At 41.7% G+C, this 27,474-nt stretch overlaps 1 protein-coding gene across 5 annotated transcripts in view; it reads right to left on the minus strand.

The window, feature by feature from the left end:
- SGMS1 (sphingomyelin synthase 1) overlaps positions 1–27,474 on the minus strand; it is a 115,476-nt gene that overhangs the window by 35,933 nt on the left and 52,069 nt on the right. For 2 of the 5 annotated variants that reach the window (XM_053309529.1, XM_053309530.1), the window contains one exon: positions 17,696–17,770. The exons of 2 other annotated variants lie outside the window; for them this stretch is intronic. The gene's annotated coding sequence lies outside the window, so the exon portion shown is untranslated. Of the gene's footprint in view, positions 1–17,669; positions 17,771–27,474 lie in introns of all 5 variants that reach the window. One more of the 5 variants, XM_053309531.1, reaches the window with a different exon arrangement.

Raw genomic sequence — 27,474 nt, forward strand, 5'->3', positions numbered from 1 at the left:
AAGAACAGAACTAATGCAAATAGGGAACCACTTGAGAATTCATTCAACACACTCACTAACACCACCACCTCTCATAATAAATAACAGCAAAACATAAAGTTATGAAGCTCTTCCACAATACAATACAGAAAATTAACACAGAACAAGGAGATATAAAATTGGTCTGCTACAGAGCCTTTCACAAAGCTATTTCTAGAAGTGACATTATATGAAAATTAATACCACACGAAGGAAGATCACACCCTTTTATTCTCAACTGATCAGAAGTAATTACCACCCTGGCTCTATATTTATGATTAACACAACCATGAGAACGAATTTTAAAAGCAAGGAAAATCCACCCTTTAACTACTTGTTAACTATGGAAGATCATCATTCATTTGAGTTGTAGTCCCCCAGCAAAATAAAGTGAGAGAAAGGGCAGATCCCCAAAACAACAGAAGTCACACATCATTTTTCATCCAGGAAATGATGAATAGAAATAGTGCTTGATTCTGTCTGCCTTTGACTGCTGTGCCAATTCTCCTCTCTTATGTAGCCACCTATCATCAACACTTGGAGACACAAACATATTTGAAGCTTCGCACACTGCACCCAGAGAAGGAATGCCTGTGGAACAGCTTGGTGCCACTCTCTGCCCGCCCTGGGTGCCCAGCACTTAGGCTGGGTGTCCATCCTAGCAAGCAACAAATGTTTTTAATAGAGATCACTTCCTTAATTCTTGCCCAATGAACCATAACCCCCAGTGAGCATTTTAAATGTTACAGATATTGGCCAGACATAATCCAGAGAAAAGCCTGGTTAGCTCTCTGCACAGCAAATGTATTTTAAAAATTATTTTCTTTCCAACAGAATCCACTCCTCTACATATATCAAACCTACATGGAAAGCCACTTCTGCAATTATTTGAAAAGCAGTTTGGACTCAGAAATCCATGCATATGCCCTAAAAGAACTTTCTGGCTTCTTATATCAGTTTCTAATCTAATTATCCACATCATACTTTCAAATCCCACCCTGATCTCCCATTACATGTTCAGCACTCTAGTTACTACATCCCATAGGCTCTACACAAAAGAGACAGAATACTTGAAAAACAGGTCTGACAGAGCTTCCAAAGCAGCAGTGGTCTGGTCTGCATCTACTCCCCCACATTTATTTCCCACTAACATACTGAAGAATGATCAGTCAATGGTAAATCTAGGTGAAAAGAAGCTGACAAGCATAAACCATGCTGTCATCTATCAATTAGTTCCAGCTAGACTCAAATTAATGCCACTTAGGCTTTATAATCATTCAAACTGCCCCAGACCAAGCCAATAATGTGCTGACATGCTATTACTCTGGTGAAAAATGCTACAGAGCATTAAATAGACAAAAGTGGCCAAAGTATGAACTTACTGTGAATAGAATCAGTGAAAACTTGATTCATTTGGAAAAAAATGCTGCAGCTTTATTTTCTTGTTCAACAAAGTGGTCTACTTTGGGAACAACCAATGAATGCATTAAAATTTTTAGTTGTCCTTTTTGTCCTCTGGTAGTTTCTCCAGGCCAATGGTTTTCAATGAATGAGGATGGACTTCTGTAGGGAGGCATAAGCTTCCCTGTGATCCTCTCACAGACTATTAATTGAGCCATGAATCAGAGAACCAAACCCTGTGTTAATTGTTAAACAAAAAGCTTATTAACCACTAGGCTCAATAGTTATGACTAGTGTTAAGTAGAGTAGACACTGCACTATATGCAATGGTATCTAGGACATATGGCAGCATACACTAGATTATGCTGCAAACAGTTGTCTTTATGTTCTCATTCCGTACATGCAAAAGTTCCCTTGAGTCAGCAACCTGATTCCATTAGATAAACTGAGGACAGACAACCACTTGTTTTGAAGCAAGCATTCAAATTAATATCTTCACCCAAAAATTAAGGTCAACTAGCTGGGTGCTGGGTAGTCCACCAAATGGCTGAAAAACATGAACACTTAAGCAACAAGCTTCAACAGTGAGGAGACAATGAAAGGCATAATCATTGGGGCTTCTCTCAGTTCAAATATCACATCAAACATGAACTCAAAAGGTGGCCTGAAGTAAAGCATTCTCTTTCACCCTCACCTTTTCAGTCCCCATCTGGAATAAGGTGATATTAATACTGGCCTATTATACAAGGCTATTGTAAAGATTACCAAGAGTGTGTGCGTGTGCGCATGTGTGCAAAGTGCTTTGAGCACTTGGGGAAAGCACTTAATGAATATACCCGGGCTACAATCCTACACAGTCACCTTAAGTGGCGCAGCAGGGAAATGCTTGACTAACAAGCAGAAGGTTGTTGGTTCGAATCCCCGCTGGTACTATATCAGGCAGCATCCATGTAGGAAGATGCTGAAAGGCATCATCTCATATTGCGTGAGAGGAGGCAACAGTAAACCCCTCCTGTATTCTACCAAAGAAAACCACAGGGCTGTATGGGTGCCAGGAATCAAGATCAACTTGATAGCACAGTTTACCTTTACAATCCAAAAAACATTGACATTTCTGGGCCAACTAGCATACAATTGGACTGCACAGCCACAATCTTCTTACTTAGAAGTAAGCTTCATTGATTCTATTCATTTATTGTATAGATTGTATTGATGGACTGTAAAGAACTTTCGGATTAATGCCACTGAAGGCTGCTGAGTAATAGTCAAAACTCATCTGGCATATTGCAAAGAATTAGTAGACATTTTTCTGGAACAGTTCGAATCAACTCATAGACTTACGAGAAATATTCATCGAGTTTTATTAAGGACATCACATCTATATATTTATTTCTCCTAGGCATACCAGTCACTAATACTGTGTGTGGCAGCTCTTGCAACAGAGCTGTGGATTAGCGACGGGGAGGGGAGGAGAAGCGGGCGTGGAGGAAAAGCGGCAGCCACCAGGACGGCCGGCCATGCAGGGGAAGCCGGCCAGGATGGACAGCCATGCCAGGGAAGCGAACAGCAGATGTACGGCTAAGGAAAAGAGGCTGGTGCCAGGCTGACAGACAACCGGCCAAGGAGAAGCGGCCGCCAGCAAATGGCCAGCTGAGGAGAAGCGGCGGCCGGCTGCTGAGGAAAAGCACCCTGGCCGCCGAGGGAGAATGGGCTGTGGGGAGGAGAACAAAATGGGATGGGTGAAGAAATGGGGCTGGAGGGGGGGGAGAAAGAATTGAAAATGGGGGAGGAGAGATAGGGAGAACTAGGGGTACAGATGCTCTGCGCCAGGTCAGCTAGTTGATTTTTATTACACCAACTGGGAACTTCATAAGAAATATCTATCTGGACTTTTTTATATTATAGGAATGAATTTTTACATGTATTTTTAATTAAAGGATATCATTTTTATGCATGATTATTTGTAAGGCTTTTAATAGTGTTAATAAGTGGGATCGATGTATAGGAATCAATGATGGTTTATAATTTATCATGAGTGTTTGATTAAATAAGACATTCAGTTAGTTAAGATTTGGAAATTAGGATTTTTATTTGGGGTTCTCCTTCACATCATCCATTGTTTTTTGACCCTAGAAGGTTTTACATATTCAGTGTCTTCTGCTGATGTCCAGAAAGTGCTAAGCATTTGGCCCAGTACAGAGTTCTTTGAATAGCAGCCTCCCAGGGACACATTTAAGTTTCACTTGAATTTCAAAAGCACATTGTCATTGATTACAGGGTGGGATGGGAGCTCTTGCTTTGAAAATAGTTTGCTAGCACTAGCTAAATGGTTTTCTAAACAGTGAGCAAGCAAATTGGTTTTGGATATACGTCTCTGTATGGATTTTTCAAGGGGTTACATACAAAGTGTGTCTGTGTGTATAAATAAATAGAGACTGCTTTCTATCTGTGAATAAAAATATGTATTCCGATTCAGTTCAATTATACTACTTTTATTCCCTACTGTAGTAAAACTCAAAGGCTGAAACAATCCTCACCTCTCCAACAACGGGAGGAGAGCTGTGGGTTTGCAAGGAGCCTTCAGTGTCCCTGCACTGAAAGCTTCTTTCTGCAGCGGACTGGGTGCAGAGGGGGGAGGGGGAGCGACTTTACATTCTTCCTTCCCCCGCCCCCCCAAGTGCTTTTTTTCTTTATAAATCTGTTCCTGAGAACTGTGCAAGTCTTAGGAACAGATTTATACAAATATAAAGGGCTTTTAGAGGGACAGGAGAGATGCTGCCCTTTCTCCCTCTGTGTCCAGTCTGCTGCAGAAAGAAACCTTCAGCACAGTGATGCTGCAGGCTTCTTGAAGACCTGCAGCCTTCTGTCTGGCAACAGAGGACTATGAATCATGGCAGCCAAAGAGTCATCAGATATGTTCTGGGTATCAAGAACAAGTTACAGCAATCAGAAGATGTCAGGCATTGAGAAGGCCACAGACACACACACACAAATTATGGAGGCATCACTGGGCCTGGAATAACTACTAGCACTTCTAATAATATTGCCACCTAAACATTTTTCTAAAGCCATTTATCCTGTGGGTACCTGGGTGCAGCATTTCAAATACTAATGAACTCAATGCAAAAGCACAGCACCATGAACCTCAAACACTGGCTGACATGAAAAAAATTGCTCAAAGTATTCCCATTGACATTTAAAGGACAAGCTAGGACATTGCCAAATGGGACAACTTTGAGTAATTTTCCTCATGTCAGCCACTGTCTTGTTCATAACAGAAAACCAATATTGCACACTCACCCATACCTAGGAAATATTAATCCTCTAAATCCATTTTACTGGCTTTCAGCTATCTCTCCATATGTTACAAAGGTCCATAACATCACCTGAAAGGGTCAGAAGAAACGGCACGCAAGGATATGCTTCACATCCACACCAAAAGCCATCTGTATACTGCATTGTCTGCTAGAGGAAAGTTCAAAGCTCCATCGAGCACAAGACTGCTTGTAACAGTTCTACACAAATATTTAGAACTAGCTGACCCAGCATAGAGCATCTGTGCCCCTAGTTCTCCCTGTCTCCTCGCCCACCCGCCCCCGCCACAACCAATCCAGCTCTCTTCCTCATCTTCATTTCATCTCCATCCCTTCAGCCAGTTCGGTCTCCCCCCCCACCCCCGCGACATCCTTTCAGCCAGTTCGCTGTTTGTTTGCTGTTGGTTTGTTATTTTGTGTCCTCCCCACACTGTGTGTGTGTGTGTGTGTGTGTGTGTGTGTGTGTGTGTGTGTGTGTAGTACTGAGTTCTTTGGACAGGTTTGCAATTTATGTAGCTTAATTTTCAAATCTGATAAAGGATTCTCTCAAATAAATGATGTCTAGAACTGCAGCCAATTCTACACAGTTTATTCCAAGCAAAGCCTTAATGAATTCATTGGGGCTTACTCCCAAGTAATTGCTCTGTGCAAAGGATCACAGCCCTATGGACAAATCCCAGAAATGTTTATATTGTAAGAAAGGGAAAAATAAGGCTTACTTTTTATATTTAAGTACTATGTGTGCATATTTGTGAGAAGAAAGGGAATTAGTGGGCTCTGTGTGTGGCCAAATACATTGTGGTATTTTCAAGAGGTGTGAAATGTGTGTATGTGAACCGAGGTTTGTGCACAGGTTCAGCGCTATGAGGAGGCACAAACAGAAGTTCATACACAGGTTTGGTGCTGTGGGGAGAGGAGTGACAAGTGAGATCTTTTTTTAAAAAAAAGAGGAGATCAGGTTCTTACCTGCTCTCCGCCACCGCATGCAGCTGCTGCGACAGCACTGCCCACAAGAACCCACATGCAGCGCCAGCACACACATGGCATCTGCACATACGCAAACGCCATGTGTGCGCCAGCACAGCATGTGGGTTCTTGCGGGCAGTGCCGTCGGAGCAGGAAGCTGCACGCGGTGGTGAAGAGCAGGTAAGGACCTGCTCTCCTCTCTCTTTTTTTTTTTTAAAGATTCCGCTTGCCGCTCCTCTCCCCACAGCACCAAACCTGTGCACGAACCTCTATTTGTGCACATCCCAAAAATGGAGGCAATGCTGATAATAGAAGGGATGGATCTTCTGAAGGGAAGAAGGAGGATGAGGATGTTAGAGTAAGAGAGAGTGCACTGCTACGGCAAAATTAGCACCAAATTAGCACTAAATAGCCAGCTGCCAAGTGCTGATGTGAATGGTGGAGATTTTGATTGAGACAAGTAAACAACTTTATAGATGATGAAAACCATGGGCTGTTTATAAATTAGGGTTGGACCTGCCTACTATTAGCCCTGCCTATGGTCACCCCTGGCTCCCTACCCTCTGCCCCTCCCCCCAATCAAAGATGCAACGTAGTCCCAAGCAAGTTAACCACAAACATTTAGTGAAGCCTAGACTAGGACACTTTGAAAAGTATTACTAGTGACCTAGATAGCAAAGATAGCTCCTTTAAGGAAACTGGGTAAGCCCAAACAAAAAAAATTATGAATGCCCATGAAATAGCCTGCACACAGGACTAAATTACCTCCTTGCTTTTTAAATTCTCCTCTTTTCCAGGAATATAAAGCAGTTGGCTTTCTGCCTAGAAGAAACTATATTCATCTTTATGTTTTGTGATCTGCCTTTAAAAAAAAAAATCAAGCCTTCTACTGTACCTCGTGCCCTTTCTCTCTATTCAAAGGGCACCAATATATATTCAGATACATGCACCCATTATTCTTAACAAATTTTATTAATATAATCAAACAAAGATCTTATTTTCTTTTGACTGCTGCCTTTGCCATCTGCATAGAAAGCACACTATGCCAGACTGACTTAAGAGTATCCACATTTGAAAATGCTATTTCTATGTAGCTTTAACGATGTAGCTTCACTGTGTAGTTCCACAGCTCTAATGAAAGCTTCCCTGACTTTGTACACGGACTGCTCAGAAAAACATAGGAAATATAGGAGACTGCCATATACTGAGTCAGACCATTGGTCTATCTAGCTCAGTATCGTCTTGAAACCTTCTGCTCTTCCCAGAGCGGCTTCATCCCGAGGGGAATATCTTGCAGTGCTCACACATCAAGTCTCCCATTCAGATGCAACCAGGGCAGACCCTGCTTAGCTATGGGGACAAGTCATGCTTGCTACCACAAGACCAGCTCTCCTCCCATAAGACCAGCTTTCCTCCCTGACAGACTGTCAGAGAGAGCTGACAGTCTATTTCCTTTTGATTTCATTGTATATATATAGAGAGAGTTATAGCAAAAACCACACCGAAGACAGTAACACCACAACAAGGACTGTAAATGATACAAGCCTAGATAAAGCTTTTAGATAAAACATCTCACCCAAGTCATGGCTTTCTCTCCAGCTGCAATTCTCCTTGCACTGTGTACAAAGCTACCTTAACAGCAGTTTGGAAAAGGAGAAGGAAGACCGTACTGGGAAATCCAGTTCATCTGCAGAAAGCCTGTGACTTATGTGGGTGGAACTAGGCCCCGTTAGGGGAAAAAAAAACTTTGAGCCTATCACTGTTCACAGAAACTAGATCTACATCATTGCAGTTTGCACAGACCAGAGAATGAGGATGGGCGTGCCAACAGAATGCAGATTTCATGGTATGTTGGGTGTGGTAGTGTTCAGCTAGTTTTCCAGAGTAAGAATGAACAAGGCAATGTTAGGATTGTTACATTATTTTTCTACTTGAAGTAGGATTAAAAAAAATTAACTATACTGCAGACAGGATAGTTAAAAATTGGAATTTAGAATTCTGTTTTATTGACTGTAAGTAAATTTATGCAACAGTTCAAAATCCATTCCAATACCCACAAAAATAAGTGTTTGCATATGATCAGGATTACAAACTATCCTATCATAATACAATATTCAGTTACTGTAAAGAGATTTTTGTTCTAAAACAAGCCAATACATTAAAAGGCATATCAAACAACTAGCACAAAAAGAATGTATTTAGAATGGGGTCTGCAGAAACAGAATCTTATTTTCACCAAACTATTCTGTCAACACTACTTGATGCCAAAAAAATTTCAAGTGATTACAGTAAAGAGAAAGAGATTTCTAACACAGCTTATATGACAACAGTGTTTACTGCATTGGTCCTTAAGTCCAAATCACCTCAAGATAGTCACATGTCATCAGTAACAACCTGTCCTGATGGGATTCTGAGCTTACTGACAATGGCTGGTATTCAGCACAGGCTAAATGCAGGGTGGCTCTGAACCATCTACACGGCTGCAGACATCTAAAATAATACCTGAAGTATTAACAGAATATGGCTGTTCTGTTAAAACCTCAAATTGTGCCCGTGCAGTTGCGTGATGCCATACCAGTGAAAAGATAGTGAAGATCACTGCACTATGCTCATGATTTCCATTTGACTAATTTAAGTAATAGCAGAACAACCCTGTTCTGCAACACCTCAGCTGTTGTTTTAGATGCCTGCAGCAATGCAAGTGGTTCAGAACTGCTTGAGTTAGCCCTGCATTGAATGTCAGCCAGTGTGAACACTTGCAGATTAGTTCATCTTTTATTTCAGAATGGTAGTAACTTCAGCACTTACTAAAGTTAATACTTATAACTAATCATGGTTGGTTACATATTCAGTGTTGTTCCTTTATCCTATCTCTGGTCTCAGACACACTCTCCAACACAACACTGTGGTACTGGTCAAGTAAATGTTTCTTACTGGAACTCTCAATGGTGTAATAACGATTGTCAAAATTTTGTCACATGAGAACTAAGAGAGATGATAAAGGGTAAAATTAGCAAGCCTTGGGCAAAAGTACACAGCTATAAATAACCAAGGTACCGCTGCACATTTTGAATAAGAGGAAGAAAACGTAGCAAGTACACAGAGATGTTGGAAATTGCAAAATATGTGAGTGAGAGCACAAGACACATAAGCAAGGGAAGAAACCACATTTTCAAGACTTACTGCTCAACCCTGTGTGTGTTTACTTGGATGTAAATCCCACAGGTTTCAATAAGGCTTAAAGTATGCCATCGAGTCGGTGTCGACTCCTGGTGACCACAGAGCCCTGTGGTTTTCTTTGGTAGAATACAGGAGAAGTTTATCCAAATAAATGTGCACAGGGATGCAGTCTTGAAGTACAAGTCCTATGCTACAAGTATGTCAGTGTAGCGGGGGTTCTATCCCATTAAATCCAAACTTCCACCAGCATGGCAACTCTGACCCAATGAAGGATTTATTTATTTAAAATATTTATACTCCACCCCTCCAAGTATACTACTGTTCGGGGTGGCGTACAATACTAATAAAATAGATCCAATATGAAGTAAAGGATTAATAAAATTAAACAAGTTTAAGGACCAAGCTAAAAATCACATTTAAAATTACAAATTTTAAAAGTTCCAAATTAAAAGTTATTAGTAAAAGTGAAAAATTAAGAACTAAAAACAAAAAAAACAAAAGCAGCAGATAAAACATTAAAAAGCCTCTTTAAAAAGATGTGGTTTAGTTGTTTTTTTAAAAACACAGAGAGGGAGCATTATTAAGCTCTTCAGGGAGGATGTTCCAAAGCCGAGGGGCCACAACTTAAAAGGCCCTGTCTCTAGTCCCCACCAACCAGATCTCTGTTAGTGGCGCGGCCATCAGCAGGGCCTGAGATGATGAACAGAGGGCCCTGGCAGGTTCATATGGGCGAATGTGGTCCGACAGGTACCCCGGCCCCAAGCCGTTTAGAGCTTTAAAGGTCAAGACCAGCACCTTGAATCTAGCCCAGAAGCGGACCGGTAACCAATGAAGCTGCCGCAGGATGGGTGTGATACTCATGAAGCAACTTGCACGCCCACGAGCATCCTTGCAGCAGCATTCTGGACCAGCCAAAGCTTCTGAAGAGTCTCCAAGGGCAGCCTCACATAGAGTGCATTGCAGTAGTCCAATCTAGATTTTTCCAACACATGAATGACTGAGGTCAGGTCTGACTTCTCCAAGTAGGGTCGCAGCTGGCGTAAACATTGAAATACCCATACAGTACTTGGATGAGGACTCCCTTTATGAAATCGCTCCAGTCCAGTCCCCTGATGCCCGCTTCCACTGATGCCTATAAGAGCTGCTGCTGCCACCACTGCACAAAATAGCAATAGCACTTACATTTATATACCGCTCTATAGCCGAAGCTCTCTAAGCGGTTTACAATGATTTAGCATATTGCCCCCAACATTCTGGGTACTCATTTTACCGACCTCGGAAGGATGGAAGGCTGAGTCAACCTTGAGCCCCTGGTCAGGATTGAACTTGTAACCTTCTGGTTACAGGGAGGCAGTTTTACCACTGCGCCACCAGGGGCAGACTCCAGAAGGCGAGGGCAACTTTGCTGTTTCAAAGTTGGCTGCTCTGAGCAGTGCTTCAGCCACAAGCAAAAGCAAGCATGATCACGGAGGGAAATCAATGGCTGGGGGCGAAACTAAGCTCCTATTGAGATTGGCTGGTGAAAACTTGAAAACTTGCCTCCTGCCTACAGGGGCCTCCAAATGTTCTGGGAGGCCTCCCCAGAGCGCGCCCCCCCCACTGCTGATGGCGGGATGGGGCACAGCTGCAGTGAGGGTGGGAGGCAAGGAGAAAGTTCCCCCTTTTACATTTAAAAAAAAACAACCCCCCAAAACACCATTGTACGGCGGTGGCAGTATTTGCAGGGAGGGTCGGGGGGGCAGGAGGCAAGTAGGGTAGAGTTCCTCTTTACCTAAATATTTTCCTTGACCGAAGGAGGGTGGGATGGGGCACAGCAGCGGCGGCTGTAGGGATGGTGTGCGGGGTGAGAACTCTCCCTTTTACTGGGATGGGGGACAGTGAGCTCCTTCCAACTCCCCTCTCTGCTTCCAAGTGATTGCACAGGCCCCTTGCCTCTCTGCTTCCTTCACATGGAGGAATGCTGGAAACGGGCTGCACAGCAGAGACTCATGCAGTCACATGGAAGGAGGGAGGGGAACTGGAAGGAGCTTGCTGCTCCCCATCTCAGTAAAAGGGGGAGCTCTCACCTTCTTGCCCCCCTTGCAGCCGTCACTGCTGTGCCCCATTCCACTCTCTCTGGGTCAAGGAAAATACTTAGGTAAAGGGGAACTCTCCCCTCTTCACCCCCACTCCTCACAAGTACTGCTACCGCCACAGTATTTTAATGTAAAGGAGGGATTTTCTCCTTGCTTCTTGCTGCAGCTGTGCCCATCGCACCACCCCGAACATTTGGAGGGTCTCCCCCCCGAGGCAGAAGCAGCCATGTCAGGTTGGGTTTTTTTTTAAGTCTTAAGGGGGGTCCTCACGGCGGTGGTGGGGCAAAGCCTTTCAGGTCCAGGTTGGTTCTGGACCTAGGTGTGCCACTAAGTAGAGTGAGTGTTCCATTTGTTTGTGGAGTCCTGAGTCAGAGGTCCTGTGAGGATCAATAATACACATTATAGCCTTGTGCTTTTTCTATGTACGTTCTAAGTCCAGACTGTTTATGCTGAATTCCTTTGTCCATTGTTGCCACACCAAGGTTCCCTCTTGCGTTCTCTAAGGATGCCCAGAGAAGTACAACCCTACATCACATATCCTGTCATCTGAGTTGTGAGTGCACAGTCAGGGATTTATATAATGCGGTGGGTGTGTTTATATACTGAAGTACAGACTTAGTCTGAATCCTAATCCTGAAGTGCAGAGTTAGTCTAAATCCTGGATGTCCTCTACATGGGATTGCCCTTGAAGACTGTTTGGAAGCTTCAGCTGGTCCAGAAAACTGCTGCAAGGATACTCATGGGTGCAAGTTGCTTATGTGTGTTACACTCACCCTGTGGCAGCTTCACTGGTTACCAGTCCACTTCCAGGCGGCTAGATTCAAGTTGCTGGTCTTGACCTTTAAACCTCTACACAATTTGGGTCCGGGGTACCTTTTGGACTGCATTCACCCATAAGAACCTGCCAAGGTCTTCTGTTCTGCATCTCAGGCCATGCTAATGGCCTCGCCACTAACAGATTAGGTTGGTGGAGACTAGAGGCAAGTCCTTTTCAGTTGTGGCCTATCACCTTTGGGACACCCTCCTGGAGGAGCTTCACCATGCTCCCTCCCTCAGTGTGCTTTAAAAAACCAACTAAAGACACATCTTTTTAAACAGGCTTTTTAATGTTTTATCTGCTGCTTATATCTGGTAGGCTGTTATAAGCCTTCTGTGGTTATTTTATGTGGTAGGTTCTAAATTTTTAATTTGAAATTTAATACTTTGTGGTTTTTAACCTGACTTTTAACTTGTTTTAACATCCCCCATATATCACAGTGAATATCTCTGCAGGGTGGAGTAGAAAGGACAGGTATTTTCTTTCAACTGTTTTTTTCCTTCTGCTTCAATGTCACAACGTTTTCCACACAGATTACATCAGCCAGATGACCCACGGGGAGTGTGTGCAAAGTGGACTGCAGACAGGACAAAGGTCAGAAGATCAATCACACTAACAAGTTACATTTTGTGTAGTAATCGCATTCCACAAAGGTGGGCAGATTAGCAAATGCTACAGGTAGTACAAGCTATTTTGCACTCTCTGAACCTCAAAAGCCCAAAGTACACATTGTAATCTCATAACCAATATGGATCTCAGTTCTAGTTAATTACAGATCATAGGCCAAGAATTCTTTCATCATTTCTAGTTGTGAGATTAAGATTCTTAGAGCCTTGTTTTAATAGCCTATTTCCTCCACTTCCATGCTATTTCAGAATCCAAAAGGAATTTCACAGGTATGTGGTCAAGTAATAATTTCTTGAAGCACTCTGCAAATAAGTGAACAGGTTACAAAAAGTGTAAGAAGTAGTTCAGGAGTAAGTTGCATTGTTTAAAAAACTTCTGGAGACAATCCTCGCACCAAACACACTCTCTTCCCAAAATAAACCCACACCCAAACAAAAAAATTCAACCCACTGTTGGTCAGGAAAGCATATATTTTAGGAAATGCCAATGCTGCAACATTATGAGGATATATGTGAATGTGTAAGAGCCTGCTTATGAAATATATCTTCACAAGGATAAGTGGCTGATTAAGAACAGGTGCTTTTTACCCTCAGGAGGACAGAGATGTACTACACTGATAACTACAATTTATTTGCAGGAGGGTGGTTTTTGGGGGGTGGGGTGGGGGTCTTTTTCCTCTCAGCAATGTAAATATTCTGGTTCTAGCCTATTTCAGGCGTCATCCCTCTCTTCTTTATAGCAATATGCACTTCAGATTCTGACAACAAAAGCAACCTTGCTACCAACTGCCCTAGATATTGGAAATGAAAGCATTATTCATGTTTGAACAAAACCACATTGCAATTGATTCCTAAGATAAATTTAGAAAGTATTCTAAATTTGTAGATAAAAAAGTTACAAGATAGGTCATACTACACTTCAGTGAATACAACAAAAGGTTATAGAGCCAAGTGAGATAAATATACATTTTTAAAAGGATCGTGTATTATAACAGCAAATTAAAATAAACTTCTGACTGTGGAATGATCCAAAGTGAAAGTTTTGCTGCATGGGATTAAACCTTTCCCTGTATCATTAAGGCTATAAGCAATGTGAATTGCAACTAAACTTTATTCAGATTTGTCACAAAGGAATAGAAAAGCCCTATGGTAGCCCAGTACCATCATATGGAAATTCTGCTGCATCATCTTATGTATATGGAATATCAAAGTGACTACAATTTCAGGACAACAAACTGGACTGACACAGGCATTGTTGCCTGCATAGCTATATATTGTGCTCTTCTATTTAGAATAATTTATTTTAAAATGATTTAAAAGGGTGAATTCCTATCCACGGTTTCACTGAATAACCAGTGAGACAAGAACAGTGCTAACAGAAAAATATTTTAAAAGGTCCACATAACTTTTCTGTGCAATCAATGCTGTATTATCCTTGTGGGAGTAAAACCTTGCCACAAAACATGTGAATTAGGGAGGGGAGGGAGAAGGAGAGCAGAGAAGGATTCTCAATCCTCTCATGGTTAGCTAAGCAGGATAAAGCAATGAGGTGCAGTTATCTGTATGTAGCAGTACCATTTTAAAATCTCCTCATCTCAGGATTTCTGCTTCTCTCCGTTTCCTCAATCATTAAGGGAGAACAGAAGGCAACCAAAACTCTTCCCAAGTTGGATCTATCCTGCATCGGAAGTTTTTATTTTGGGAAAACTATTCATTATTCTGCAAAGGAAGAAGGTGGGTAAGAACTGGAGTGGAGTTTGGTGTGCAGGTAAAGTAGAACTATGGTTTCTGGGTAGAGATGCGAGGGTAGAGGTTCATGTAAGTAAAGGAGAACTATCGTTTCTGGGTAGAGACTGAGGTTCGTGCACTGGTGCGGCACAGAACCTTTTCAGACAAGGTTCAGTGCCGTGGGGAGGAGAGTGGCAATCGGGATATTTGTAAAAAGAGGAGAATGGATCCTTACTTGCCCTCCGTCACTGCATGTAGCTTCCTACTGTGATAGTGCTGCCCTCAAGAACCTGCACATGGCGCCGGCATGCACATGGCATCTGCGCATTTGTGGGTGCCATTTGTGTGGTCAGCAACACCATGCTGACCACGCAAATTTGTTTGTGCACCAAATCAGTGCACGAACCTCAGTTCGTGAACATCCTTATTTCTGGGCTCAACCCTGCTACTGACATATTTACTGATTTACCTACATTCTGGAACAAATACAGCCCTGAATGAGAGAAGCAAAGAATGAAGTACTTGCTTTTGATAGGACAAAGAGTTCTGGATAAAGAGACTTCTGTGAGAAAATACTAGAAGAGGACAAACCAGAAGGACCATGATTGTACATTATGCTGGCAAAAAGAAATGGGAACAGTGCTTAATTTCTAAAGTGCTGGGACTCAGACTTGTGTGAAAGTAATAACATATGCCCTTAAGCTGGATGCATAATTACGAATATGACAAATATTTATATACTGCTTTTAAATAAAAGTTTCAAAAGCAGTATATAAACATTACATAGATATAAATAAAATAAATAGCTCCCTGCACCCAAAGTGCTCGCAACTGAAAAAAGAAACGTAAGATAGACACCAACAACAGCCACTGGAACGATGTGCTGGGTATGGACAGGGCCAGTTGCTCTCCCCCTGCTAAATAAAGAGAATCACCACTTTTAAAAAGGTGTCTCTTCACTCAGTTAACACTTAATTCTAACTGTGTGTATATGAATACAGGAACACACACACACACACACACACACCTCAATTCAATAGCAAGAAATACACTCTTCATATGTTCAGAGGCACTATACTTATCCTATTACAGGACTCCTCTAGCATAGATTCTAGGGTTTATTCTTAGTCAGCCTAGCACAATACAGATGATACCAATTAGAAACTGTGGGAAAACACACAGAAAGACTGGGATACTTGCAACAGTGTGCAAAGAAAGACAAAGTGAGTGAGTCTATATATAGTTTATTAAACCAATGGGAACTGTTGCCAACCCAAAACAGAAGGGCCATTCGAAGCATTAAAATTGTCTTTCAACCACCACTCTATTGCCATTAAGACTTAAGAGCAGGCATCACTTCTTTGGGTCCACTAGAAATTTGTAAGATGGGCTCCCTTCTACAGAAACAGCATCCCACATATACAAAATCTCATGTACCATGCTAATTTTTAATTTTAATTCTGAAATTACATTCTACATTGCTACTTTATGGGCGGCGGGGGGGGGGTTGTTCTTGATCTTAATAATGGTATTATCTAGTCAACTTTTCTTCTTCTAATGGACCAACATGGCTGCGAACAATTCACTTTAAAGACCCGTGTTCAAATACCCATTCAACCATGAAACTCACTGGGTGACTCTGGATCAGCCATGTATCTCTCAGCCTAACCTACATTACAGGGTTATTGTGATGATAAAAAATAAACATTTACACCAATCTGAGCTCCTCAGAGGAAGAGCAGGATATAAATGTAAAAAAATAAAAATAAATAATTTGGTGGATGGGTTAGTAGATAAATAATTGAGAAAAATGTTGTTTTCAGGCACCAACCCTGTACCTGTTGCCATTTTTCTCTATGTAATCTGTCAACAACCTCACTGTTGGACCTGTAAAGTCTACCAGCAACACTGTGGCTTCCACTGTCCCTATATCAATGTGGTTATATGGTTCTTTGTCCCTCCACTCTTCATCCACAGGTACACCCGAAACTGGGAATTGTAGTTCTTGGGGGAACATGTCACCTAGGGAAGCATAAATCCCTCTGTTTCTCAACTACATGTCCTAGAATTAACTGCACAGGCGCACTCTCTCGTTCTATAGAAGGGCCCTGAGCTAAACAGCAACTCACTGTTCAGAATGTTGCTTGTTCTGTTTCTGATTGACTCAGCAAATCTCACAGTGGAGACCCCATAGGTAGTACATAATGTTCCACAAATATCCTCCAGCATCATTTACAATTTAGCCATAACCCCACTCCCTCTTAATAACAGGTCTGCAGCCAGGGCTGCTCCCCAGCCCCACAAAATCTCCAAATCCCAGTAAAGTGTAACCCTCCCTCCCACCGCCATGATTGGACTTTGCTTCAGAATTCAGGGAGAAAAGTGACATGGAATGTAAAAACGGAGATGTAGGTTTTGGGAGATATATATATTAGAAACAGAGTACAATAATCACTGATCAATAATTACATCAACATTTTAAGAGGAGGGAAGGAGTTGTGTTAAAAGGCAAACTATTATATCCTAAAACTCATTGAAAGGAGAGCCAAAGCATGCAGTAAAGCAGATATTTAACTCAGTTTAGCACAACCAAAATTTGAAATAGTCTAATAAGCTTTACAAAGCATGACATTTGAAAGGATGAACATAAAACAGAAGATCTGCCTGAGCGGGTGAATTTATTAATATGATCAAACTCACATGGATTAAAATAACTAGGGGTGTGCAAACCGGCTCGACGTCGAGCAAGTTCGATGTCGAGCCGGTTCGGTTCGACGGCTAGGGGTCGAACCAAACCCCCCTGTTCGGTCCGATCCCAGACCAAACACCCCCCGAGGTCGCAGACCTTTTATTGTTATAAAATAAAAATAAATAAATAAGTAATAAGAATTATAATTATTATTATAACCTTATCCCCCTCGGCAGAGTTTCTGGAAGCGGCAGGGTGTGTGTGTCCATGGAGGTTCCCCCTCCCACCACCGGCTCTTTTTATTGTCCCCTCCAGCCGGTTTGGCCGCTCTTCGGCCAGTTTTCGGCCTATTCCCGGTGGCCATTTTGGAGGCTGTGCTCCCGTGCATTTGGCCTCTGCGAGGCCCAAGCCTCTCAGAGGCCAAGTGCGCAGGCAACTGGCCTCCAAAATGGCCACCGCGCTGCCGGGAGAAGGCTGAAACCCAGCCGAAGAGCCAGCCGAACCGGCCGGAGGGGACAATAAAAAGAGACGGTGAGGGAAGGGGAACCTCCATGGACACACACCCCCACCACCTCCAGGAACTCCCCCGAGGGGAATAATGTAATTTTTTAAAAAACAAAAAAGGTCCACAAACCGCTCCCCCCCAGACTGAACTGAGCTGGGGGAGTTCGAGGGGGTACCAGACTGAACTTGCCTGGTTGGGTATGAGTCCAATCTGGACTCGAACCAAACTGGGCCAGCCAGTTCCATAAACATCCCTAAAAATAACTCCACAGCTTTATCAATTAGTTTGTGCATTAAAAAAAAGAGAGAGACAGAAATCTTCTTCCTTATTTCAGTACTTTACAAATGTACCTGTTAAAGTAAGGGGAATTCCTTACCAATCTTGTTTCTTGGAGTCATAGTAATGTCATCCATCTTCTCAATTTGTTGAACACATGCCTTGGAACCACTACCTACCAAGCAACAACAACAAAAGGGGCTTTTCATCAATTGGTTACTCACTGTTATAATCTCATTTTTCTTCCAAGTCTTTCTTACATTCTATAATACTAGAAAATATAGTTTGCATTCTACAGACATAGGTTCATTTCTGATTGCTGCTGGAATTCCTCTCCCTCCCATTTATTTAATCTATTGATTTTTACCCTGCTGTCTTCCTATTAAAAATGAGAATTGGGTGCCTTACAAGAATCTGAGAACTGTTAAGAGGGAAGGAAGCCCCATGTACATGTGATTTCTGACAGTTTATTCTTGAGCCATTCCTGTCCAAAACTAGCTTGGAACCTATGACAACATTTCTCTGTCTCGGCTTATTCTTCGCTGACAAGCTGGTTGCTGTGATCAAAGGAGGCACAGAGAAGAGTAAAAGGTGTGTGTGAATGTGTACCAGGTTCCAGTTATTTAATCTAAATCAGTTACACAGGTTACACAGGAAGCTGCATTCTACCAAACTTTTCAGTGGCATAGCAATGGTAGTGCTGGCCCCTGTATAGATTTTGGGCAGCCCCCCACAGCCACAGGCCCATGCCCACCCACTGCTTGCCCCCCACTCATCATCAGCACCATTGTTGGTTACTGTCCCCCACTGGCCTCCACAGCCACCGCTGACTGCCACCTGCCTCCCATTATAAAGTCACAACATGGTATATGATGTCACAGCCCCAGCACGAGCCCATCTCAGTGATAACGGGCACTGGGGAGGTGATGTAAATAAAATATAAAACAGGGACGACGACAACATCATCATCATAAGAGCAGATAAAAGGCAGCAAGCCCAGCAAATATTAACAAAAAATCCAGCCAGAAAATTAAAAGGCTTCAGAGTCAGACATCATTAAATGCTATTTAAAGGTTCTTGTAAGCCACCTTACAAAGTGAGAATGCTGTGACAAGCATTTGGCTTCACTTACCTTCAACAGTTTGGACTGACTTCAGATCAGCGTTCTCGCATAGTCTGCTACAGTTAACTGCACTAACACAGTGTGAACCATAGCATCACCTGTCACCTGTTCTATTTCTTAATTGTTCCACATGTTTACCTAGACTTCTGCTATCCTTCCCCCCTCCCATTATCCTAGCCTTCATTCTTCCTTTATTATTCATTTGCATCCATGTACTCACTCACCCAATCTATTCTATTTCTTCTTGTGGAAGCTAAACCAGGGGCTGTGGGAGACATGCCAGGAGCTCTTGCACAACTCCCCCAGTCCTTCTATGTGCACACTGTTGTGCCACAAGGCTAACACTTCAAATTACTGCTTGCACTCCAAAAGAGTACTACTTGCACTCTGCAAGATCGGAAACATGTCACTGAATCTCTGGTAATGCGGCACAACAGCATGCACAACAAGACAGGAGGAAGCTGCGTGAGGGCTCCTGGTGCATCCGCGCAGAGCTTCCTTACATGTGCGCTTCATTAGTCAGGATGTCAATCAGCCGCTGCATTTAATTTGTTGGAGTGCATATGAATGCAACTGTGCAAACCAGCATCATCATCCTCATTATTATTATAAACCCCCAAAGCAGCTGTTTCAGGAGAATGAAGTGCATGTGAACAGTAAATGTGCAAAGATAAAGTACCAAGTCAGCAAGGAACTGAAGTGGAATGAAGCCTGACCAAACTGCTGTCAAAACATGCTCTGGGTCACCAGGAAAGATCACCTGGCCCCAAACCATTGCTCCCATTTTCATTCCTCACATCACACCCTCCCCACAGGTTGCTGAACTTCAACTAAATGTGACTGCAACAGCTCAGTATGTTTAAAGCCAGATCTGTTCCAGTCATGTATAACTAGAGAGTAAATGTCTACTTATGCAGACATGTACATAATGTCTACATAATAAAATGTACACCGCCTAATGGCGCAGCGGGGAAATGACTTGCCTAGCAAGCAAAAGGTTGCTGGTTCAAATCTTCACTGGTTTGTTTCCAAGACTACAGGAAACACCTATATCGGGCAGCAGTGATATAGGAAGATGTTGAAAGGCAACATCTCATACTGCGTGGGAGACGGCAATGGTAAACCCCTCCTGTATTCTACCAAAGACAACCACACGGCTCTTTGGTCTCCAGGAGTCGACTCGACAGCACACCTTTACCCTACCTTTAAATGTCTAATGCAAAGAGCAAAGGCACTGACCTGCTCTTTTCCCAATCACTCTCACTTTCAGTATTGGAGACTGGCTGAGAGAAGAGTGGCATCAGGGAGAGTGATTATGTGAGAGAGAACGCTGCAGGCAGAGGTTTCAGTGCTCCTCGGCTGCATGCCCCTTTTGCTTTTAAGGCTGGACTTACCCACCTACCTCCTATGTTATTGGAGCAGTAATCCTGACTTAGATCTGCAGCTGCCACTTGTAGCTTCAGCTTCAGTTTAGGGTTAAACTAAACGTAGCTATATCAAACTCTTTTGGTTCTGTAGGAACTCACTAGCTAGAGATCTCCAATTTGCATTCTCTTTATTAATCTGGATGTGCCTTAAACTTGCTGCTGTTCCGTTTTTATGTGCTTCATATTCCATTCTTAATCAATATTTTATTTTAATGTTAAATAAACTACAGCAAAAGACAGATGAACTGAATCATCATTGCAACGGTGGTCTGAAATTTTGTTTCTTTATGCCCAAAACATTTTAGTGGCATTTCCATAAGCAACACCAGAAACTGTAGTACCATATATCTGCTGCATTTTGTAATGTACACTGTAGTAACACATTGTATTAATTTTCTGCACTGTAGTTATGTACACTGTACATTTTTCTACACTGTAGTAATATCACAAGTAATGCCAGGAACTACAGTTTCTCACATCTGTATACTGAAGCAAGAATCTAGTATTGGAGCCTAAAAACTGTTCTTAGTGCCACGTGTAAAACTTCTCATCTGTCATTTACCAAAGAAGAAGAAGAAGAAGAAAAACCAGAAGTTGCTATTCTCAGAAAAATCTGATAATGCCTATGAAACAGCTTGCAGCCTCTTTCTTGAAAATGAAAAGCCCTATTGCTTAATCAAAAAGGATGTTTCCAGAATGCTCTGTCATGACAACAGCTACAAACAAAATCAAATCATTACGTTAAAAGGGACTTCACAGGCAGTTTACCCTCTAACAGGGATTCCCAGATGTTGTTGACTACAATTCCCAGCTGCAATAGCCTTTGCTTGGGGATTCTGGGAGTTGTAGTCAACAACATCTGGGAATCCCTGTTAGAGGGAACACTGTTCACAGGCCAACTCATTGCTTGATGCAGGAAATCCTGCATCCCAAACAGATGGCTGTCCACTCTTTGCTTGAAGACCTCCAGCAAGAGAGATTCCACCACCCGACTAGGCAACTGTCAAACTGATCTTACCATTAGGATATTTTTCCTACCTAGTCTTCAACCAATATCTACCATTCTTAAAGTCCATTAGATCTAGTCTCTGGGCCAACACAGAACAAATCTTGGCCCTCTTCTATGAAATAGCCTTTCAGGTATTTAGTAAAAAGTGCTATCATGTTCCACCTCAGTCTTCTCTTTTCCAGGCTAAAAACAGCAATGAGTCATCTGCAATATTGCTATTGCTATTGCTATTGCTAATATGCACAGAACCAGTTTCATTTCTCCTTGGGAAATGAGTCTTTTGAATCAGTTTTTGTTTCTAAAGTTATAACACATTGATTTCCATGTCAGTGTCTGTTACTGTAGTAGCAGACAAATGATGATAAGAATTTATAAAAAACTTTATGCCGACTCAGTATAGTCATTCAAATTCACTTTCTTGGGGAAGCAGCAAATTTCTTAGGGAAGCAGAGTTCCACATCAGACATTATGAAATGTGCTTATTTCAACAAATGTTGTTAAGAGTTCATTGTGCTTTACCGTCACTGACCACTTGGAGTTCGAGTGCCCAAGTGCTATCAAATCAAATGCTCTGCTGTTAAAGCAACAACCTCCATGGCTTAGGCCACCTACAGATTAATCACGTAAATCAGATTACTTATTCTACTTACATCCAGCCTTTCCATTAGCTGATCAAAGCCGCTAAAAAGAACTTCATTGTGTAAAGTAGTTATAAAATAGGAGTACAGAATGATACCTCTATATAAATAGCTGGGGCTTGCCACAGATGTTACTAGATGGCAGCAGAAAAGCTGACAAACCAAAGGCTGTTCTTGGCCCTCCCCTCTTCTACTGGCATATCCAGGAGGGAAAATTTAGGCAGCTAGGTATGAAGCTGAAATGCAGGACTTCCAAAGTAGTCTTTCAAAAAATCTGCATTATACCTTGCCAGCTGGCCAGATGAGCCTGAGGGGGTCTACATACATAGATCAGACGGTTGTGTCAAAATTAGATTTGTTAAGCGGAGGGGGGGGGGCGGGGATCTCAGCCTGTTCAAACGGGGCAGGTACTACTTGAACTGAAATGGAACCCAGATGCTGCCTACTTGTATAATCAAGGCATAGTTTGCACTAATGGTGTAGAATTAAAAAAGGACAATTACCAGAAGCGCAATATACTTTGCATTCGGCAAGACCATAATTCAGACGATGATAATGATGTTGATGATGATCAACAACTCTATTTCTTAACAACCCCATAACAAATTGTTCTCTGGGTGGCTCACAAAAGCAGATTAAAACATACAATAAAAACACATTTAACCATAACAGATTAGAAAAGGTTGGGGGGGGGGAAACAAAATACATTTTTTAAAGCTGCTTAAAACTCATTTTAAAATTAGTCTAAGAATCAGATCAAACATGAAAACTCAAATTTAGAAGGCCTGCATGAACTTTACCTAGTGCCTAAAAGAACAAAGTGGTGAAGCCAGGTGAGCCTCACTGGGGAAGCTATTCCATAATGGGGTGCAACCACCAAAAAGGCCCTCTCCCTGGTAGCCATCCACCTCACCTCGTGAAGAGGGACTCTTAAGGGCATCCGGAGGAGGCACCCGGAGGAGGGACTCTTAAGGTGCGGGTAGGGACATATGGGGCAAGGCCCATATAATGTTAAGAAAAATGACATGTAATGATCAGGACTGTGAGTATTCCATGACTACACTGAGCAAATAAATAGTGTTATGTTGGTCATGGAATTTGGTATCCTGAGTATACGAGTCAGAATGTTTGTTTTTAAAATTTCTGGCCCTTAATGCTGAAAAGATAAGTTTGAATATAGTGATATGTAAGGATCCAATGGGCTGGGATTTCCATTACTTCCTTTGCCCCTTCCAAGTTATGCAAAAATGATGTAAATTTGTTTAATTCTGCATCATTTATACTGACTGCAGTACAGTATTCAGATTTTCTTGGCCTTGAATTTAGCATAGATGGGTGGTCGTTGTTGTTTTTAAGTTAAATACAGGGAAAACTGAATGCTCAAAGCTATGAGCAATGGTAAAATTATAATGCCAGAAACATTCAGATAAAACTGAGAAGCCTCAATCCATCTACAGTTAGTTGTGACTAAAGCTGAAATCCTATATAAACGTACCTGGGGAGAAGTTCCATTGAACTCTATGAACACTTATTTCCAAGCAGATATTCAAAAAATTACACTATAAGTTCCATTGGAAACAAAAGAATTTATATTCGTTGTGATCAACATAGACCATCAGTTTAAATAGGGCTGGATTATAATTTACTGCAACTGGCAGCTTCCATAATTACACTATTTACTATTTTACTATTTACATAATTACACTAGCTAGTAGTGCCAAATCACTAGAGTCAAGAACCAGCTCATGAGACTTATAGAAGACTTATGGAACAGAAAGCTAATGATAAAGTCTAATCTGCTGAACAGCAGTCACAATTTGGAATACAAATAGGACTTCTCCACTACCAGTTGTGAGAGGAAACCACCTAGTGAATTCTCGATCTCCCATAGCTGTCACTGGGAGCCCTATTCAAGCACATTACTCTGAGCAATGCCATCAAAGATAAAGTTCTTACTAAACTAGGGTTACTTATTGGCTTGTCTGCAGCAAAAGAGCTTGGGCATCTTTGTTTCCTAGAGACAGAGCACTTTCTGTTTACAGTGGCTTTCCTGGAACGATCTGCTATTTTAAACAGCTCAGTAATTTCTTGCCTACAAGGAGGAGGACGGATTAACTGAAGCCTTCATTAGTTTGCATTGTGTAGTTTCACAGAGGAAACCCTGTCATTACTTATCAAAACTATCTGTAACTAAGGTGCATCACCGTTAGCAACTCAGTGGAAAACTCAAGGTGGAAGTAGCCACTATACTCTGTTAAAGTAATTCTGTATACATTTGCTTCAGTGGAATCAGTTTTGCCTTCACTCAGAATTGAATAACTTAATACAGCATGTCTTGAAGCAGGTTTCATTAATTTGATCCCCTTACACAGGCTCTTAACATTATGCAACAGGATCTTATAATGAAAAGACTTTACAATATACTGCTCATGTTTTCAAGGCTATTTCTGCAACTATGAGAGTTTTTTGTTACTTAAAATTTTAAAACCCTGGAATTTGTCAGGATTTCAATAAGAATGTATAGCTCCCCCCCCACACACACACACCCAAAAATTGTGGATTACTTTAAGAGTTAAAAATTGTATGCACTAAAATACAATACTAATTATTCTGCAACAATCAACAGGGAATAAGGAGTCAACTGATGAAGCACAAAAAGAAGCACCTTGTGCAACATCAAATAAGAGGCTAGAGTACGAAATATAGACCTTGATAAGCAAACTTGATTGATGTGAGGTGTGTGATCCCTTCACCTCATCCATTTCCACCTGGGACAGTGAAGAAATGTGTTAAGTCCCACAGTGAGCCCAACAAAAGGAAACCCTAATCCTTCAGTGCCAATCCAAGATGTCAAATCCTTCAGTGCAAAGATTGTACCTTGTCCAAAAGCTGTTAAAAGCAAAGGTACATCTGGAATCAAGAAGGGAAGATTGGTGCCTTCTCCATTCCTTCTCATACACCATAGGGAAAGAAAGATAAATATACCCCATCACCCTACACTTTAAACTGTAAACCTATAAAACTCACCTGGGAATAATTCCCATTGAACTCTACAAGTAGACATTCATAGGAGTGCACTATAAGGTCCACTGAACAGCAGAATTTAAATTAGTTGTGACCAATGTGCTCCATGTGTTTCAACAGGACTTGGTTATTATTAATGTTGAATACTATGATAAGTTTCTTACCAGAATTTGTTTCCTCTGCTGCAATGGCTTTGGGGATAACAGGGTTAAGAACATAAAAACAGCCATGCTGGATCAGGCCCAAGGCCCATCTAGTCCAGCATCCTGTTTCACACAGTGGTCTACCAGATGCCCCTGGAAGCCTTTTGTTAATTAAAACCTCTCTCTCAAGCCAATCTTCTTGATTTCATACTCTTGCACAAATTAAGGCTGATTGGGACTATGTCTCCTTTTGAGCTAAATTCCCCATATTCTCCCAAACTGGGGGTGCCAACCAAACACCCTTGAGGCAGTTTGATTAACAGTCTTTGGTGGAGATTATGCAGGGCAGATACACCAATATTCTTAATTGAAATTGGTGGAAGGTCCCCAAATTGGTATAGAATAGCACCAAAAACACAGTCTTTGGTGGAGAAAGTTTGGGCAGTAGGCTTGTACCCCTAAACCAGGACAAGCCAAAGAACTCTATATTGGCCGTGCAAGGTTCTGATGCAAGAAATCCCAGCTTTTTTCCTACTTTGTTTTCTGTGTCTCACAATTGCTTGTGACACCTTCTCCCCTTCCACAGTGGAAGGCAGCAGATGGACAGAAAGTTGGATCACTACATTGTTTCCCTAAGTTTTAAAGTTAAAGTAGTCAGAGAGGTTTGTACTGTATTGTATTCAGTTGCATATGGGGGAGGGGAGAGAGAGAGAGAGAGAGAGAGAGAGAGAGAGAGAGAGAGAGAGAGAGAGAGAGAACGAACACGTGTGTGTATGTGTGTGTGTGAGAGAGAGAGAGAGAGACGCAGCCCAAGGAGTCACAGGAACAGGCACACAGAGCACCTGTCTGAGTGGGGAATCACCAGTGCAATGTGTATTCCACATGTTGCACTGAGAGATGCTCAGAGGCCAGAAGACGTTCCGGCCCAGGATCCCATCGCCCTGCTCCGTGCTTCATGGAACTGCATGAAGCAGGGCTGGCCATACGGGAGGCATGCCGAAAAGACCTGCTTGGTCGTCTGAGAAGAAGGCAAGATGAAAGCAGCCTTCCGCCCATGCTCTCCCCGCCTGCCCAGGGCAATCGTGTGAATCGCCCCATTGCATATTAAGACCCAATGTGGATCATAAATCCATGCCTCTATTTTAAAAAAATAAAAAAATACTGGAAATGAACCTGGCTACTTTGACAGGACACTGTCAAACATCTTTAAACAGCAACTAAGATTTGTATTGCAAAGCTGTGGGAAACAGCCCAACAACTTACCAAAAATCAATGGATTGGCAAGAATTGACAATGATGAACAAGTTAATACAATAATTGAGGAAGGATAGAAATCCAACTATGTATACCAATGCTATGATAATTACTTTGTCTATGGAAATTATATTGTGTGCATGTTACAATTAAGCTATTTCCAAAGTGTGAGTGTAGATCTTAGATATAAATGTGCATATTTCTAACTTGCTATGGTTAATGAAATATTCCTCTAATTCTCTGTTTCCCAACTTGAAGCCTTCAATAGTTTGATAATATTAAAATATTCGTCTCTTATTATGCCAACATTATTTTTGTATATGTATACATTTCTATGTACACATATATATTTTTGTTAGTCTATTTTACAATAATCTTTTATCTTGTTTTTGGAAAAACAAAATTTGCTTAATAAAGTTCATATTTAAAAGGGTGGTGGGGAGGGAAAGGATCTAGAAATAAATATTCTTCAATATTAGATCAGTGTTACGTCAGTACCAGAAAAGATGCTAGTACAAGATTATAAAGCAATCAATGTGTAAAGCATATTGATAACAATACAGTGGTTAGCAGAGACCAGCATGGATGTGTCAAAAACAAATCCAGCCAGAATGGTCTTATTTCTTTACCTTTTTATCAGGTCATTAGCTTAGCGGTTTTAAAAAGTTGTGGACGTAATTTACCTCTGTTTCAGCTAAGCATTTGACAAAATTCACATATAATATGGCTAACAAATTGGTCAAATGAGGGCTGGATTATAATATTGTTAGGAGGATTAATATCTGGTTGGAAAGCCATATCCAAGTGCTAGTTAATGGTTCATCAGACTGGAGAAAATTCTGAGTAGGGTACCACAGGGCTCTAACCTGAGCCCAGTCCTCTTCAACATTTTTTGAATGTTGGTTAAGGAGTGCTTAGGATGAGAGGTGAAACACTCATCAATTCTGAAGATGACACAAACCTGAGAGGAATAGCCAACACCTTGGAAGACAGAAAATTTTTCTTAAAGGACAGAATAAAATTCAAAATAACATCAATACACTGAGCTGAAACTGACAAAACTAAATTCTCAACGACAAATGGACAACTCTGCACTTGAGAGGAAGGTCAGGTTGTTGTTGTTTTTTTAAAAAATGATCAGAAAACTACAATGAAAGATATCTGGCTTGGCAGTAGCACATATTAAAAAGATTTAGGAACTTATTATTATTATTACATTTATATGCCGCTCTTCCTCCAAGGACCCCAGAGCGGTGTACTA

Source organism: Hemicordylus capensis, chromosome 3 (assembly GCF_027244095.1).
Source record: "Hemicordylus capensis ecotype Gifberg chromosome 3, rHemCap1.1.pri, whole genome shotgun sequence".
In the NCBI taxonomy this organism is placed as follows: Eukaryota; Metazoa; Chordata; class Lepidosauria; order Squamata; family Cordylidae; genus Hemicordylus; species Hemicordylus capensis.